Raw genomic sequence first — 2,771 nt, forward strand, 5'->3', positions numbered from 1 at the left:
GGGTCAGGAGCCTTGGCAGGCCACGGCGGGTCAGGAGCCTTGGCAGGCCACGGCGGGTCAGGAGCCTTGGCAGGCCACGGCGGGTCTCCTAGCCCACCCCCATCTTTCCCACCCACAGATACCCTTCCCCCCCCCCAAAAAATATTTTGGGAGACTCAGGGGTTCAAAGGGCTCGTGGGTTACTGGAGTGGGTTCAACGAGCGGCTGGCTCGGCGGCGGCTGGCTCGGCGGCGGCTGGAGCGGCTGGCGAGGGGTCTGAAAGCGGGGTCCAGTCCATCCCCTCATACTCCACCAAAAGACCCACTGACACTGGAACGGGCTGCACGGAGGCAGAAAACTCAGGAGACTGGGGCTGCACGGAGGCAGAAAACTCAGGAGACTGGGGCTGCACGGAGGCAGAAAACTCAGGAGACTGGGGCTGCACGGAGGCAGAAAACTCAGGAGACTGGGGCTGCACGGAGGCAGAAAACTCAGGAGACTGGGGCTGCACGGAGGCAGAAAACTCAGGAGACTGGGGCTGCACGGAGGCAGAAAACTCAGGAGACTGGGGCTGCACGGAGGCAGAAAACTCAGGAGACTGGGGCTGCACGGAGGCAGAAAACTCAGGAGACTGGGGCTGCACGGAGGCAGAAAACTCAGGAGACTGGGGCTGCACGGAGGCAGAAAACTCAGGAGACTGGGGCTGCACGGAGGCAGAAAACTCAGGAGACTGGGGCTGCACGGAGGCAGAAAACTCAGGAGACTGGGGCTGCACGGAGGCAGAAAACTCAGGAGACTGGGGCTGCACGGAGGCAGAAAACTCAGGAGAGGAGACTGGGGCTGCACGGAGGCAGAAAACTCAGGAGACTGGGGCTGCACGGAGGCAGAAAACTCAGGAGACTGGGGCTGCACGGAGGCAGAAAACTCAGGAGACTGGGGCTGCACGGAGGCAGAAAACTCAGGAGACTGGGGCTGCACGGAGGCAGAAAACTCAGGAGACTGGGGCTGCACGGAGGCAGAAAACTCAGGAGACTGGGGCTGCACGGAGGCAGAAAACTCAGGAGACTGGGGCTGCACGGAGGCAGAAAACTCAGGAGACTGGGGCTGCACGGAGGCAGAAAACTCAGGAGACTGGGGCTGCACGGAGGCAGAAAACTCAGGAGACTGGGGCTGCACGGAGGCAGAAAACTCAGGAGACTGGGGCTGCACGGAGGCAGAAAACTCAGGAGACTGGGGCTGCACGGAGGCAGAAAACTCAGGAGACTGGGGCTGCACGGAGGCAGAAAACTCAGGAGACTGGGGCTGCACGGAGGCAGAAAACTCAGGAGACTGGGGCTGCACGGAGGCAGAAAACTCAGGAGACTGGGGCTGCACGGAGGCAGAAAACTCAGGAGACTGGGGCTGCTTGGCGGCCTTCTTCCTTTTCTTTGCCGGCTTGGGGTTTGGGTCCAGCAGGACCCCAGGAGAACACCCACTGGAGGGGTAGACGGAGGAAACTGGCGGTTGGCGAACTGGCCAGGCCGCCTGTTTTTCTGTGGGGACTGGACGAGGAATACATGACTTTTCTTGAACCTCTTCAATTACGAAATCAGAACAATTCAGAAAGAGAATCAGATTAATTGTCTCGACTAGGGAAAAAAAACACGCTGGTTCAATAAAACGAATCATGTTCTTGTCCAGCCCCGCTAGAAAACAAGCGTTTAACGGGGCATCTGGCCAGTTCACCAAATAAGCAAGCTCGGTAAATTCCTCCACATACCTCTCCAGCGGGCGACCGTCCTGCCGGCATCCACACAGGCGATCCACAGCTGAAGCTTGCTGGGGAGGCTCGGGAACCAGGAATAATCCCATAATTGTAGATTTCCAAAGGTGGGTCCGTTATTCTGTTACGGTGTAGTGCTGTATTGATGAGGCGAAATACGGAAATCCACAATATCAGGGTTTTAATACCATCAAAGGACAGAACGACAGCTTTACACACATATGGCAAACAATATAACGGACGAGGAGTGCAGGGAGTGAGTCCAACTTAAAGGGAGTGCTGATGAGGACAACAGGTGCTGGGAATCCGGGGAGATGGCGGGAAGACTGATGAGGGAAGTGCAAACAGGAGTGCGGAACAGGAGGATTCTGGGAAACGGAGTCCGGGCAGGCGTGGATGTGACAAAAACATGGGAAATAACCATTTAATTATAATAATGTACCAGATAGAATGTATATTGTTATTCAAGATTTCTATTAGTTGTTAACTCTTTTCTTTACAATTATTTATTGCTGTTATTCTTATTCAAGCCTTATATTTTCAGTAGGAAATAAGTCATCATCACACTGGAGAAAGCTGCACTCGAAAGGGCAGTTTATGGTCGTTAGTTTCCCCCAAACCCTGCCTCTGGAGCCGGTGAAACTCACTGTCAGAAGCTGCTTTTATACAACGAATGTCAAAGAAGTTATATGCCGGAGAAAACACCCTTAAAGCCCATTAACCATCAGATGCACCTGAACGACCTTGGCTGTTTCATGAATTCATTAAGTCACGTGATTTTTTTGCAAACGGGTGGGCAAGCGATATATTGCTAAAGGAGTGAAAGCTTTGTAGAGTGAGACTAAAGAAACATTAATGGGTCAGTGTTGACAGGTTTTGCGGCCCAAATCTTTAAACGACTTTAAGAAAAAAAGCCCAAAGTCGAGTAGCCAATAATAAGCGGACTTCACACCTCTGACTGGACATAGAGAGAAGGAAGTTATAGCCTCAGAGAAAGAAAAAGGGAAGTATTTTATATGTTGCACACGTG

This window comes from Ctenopharyngodon idella, chromosome 3 (assembly GCF_019924925.1).
Source record: "Ctenopharyngodon idella isolate HZGC_01 chromosome 3, HZGC01, whole genome shotgun sequence".
Taxonomy (NCBI): domain Eukaryota; kingdom Metazoa; phylum Chordata; class Actinopteri; order Cypriniformes; family Xenocyprididae; genus Ctenopharyngodon; species Ctenopharyngodon idella.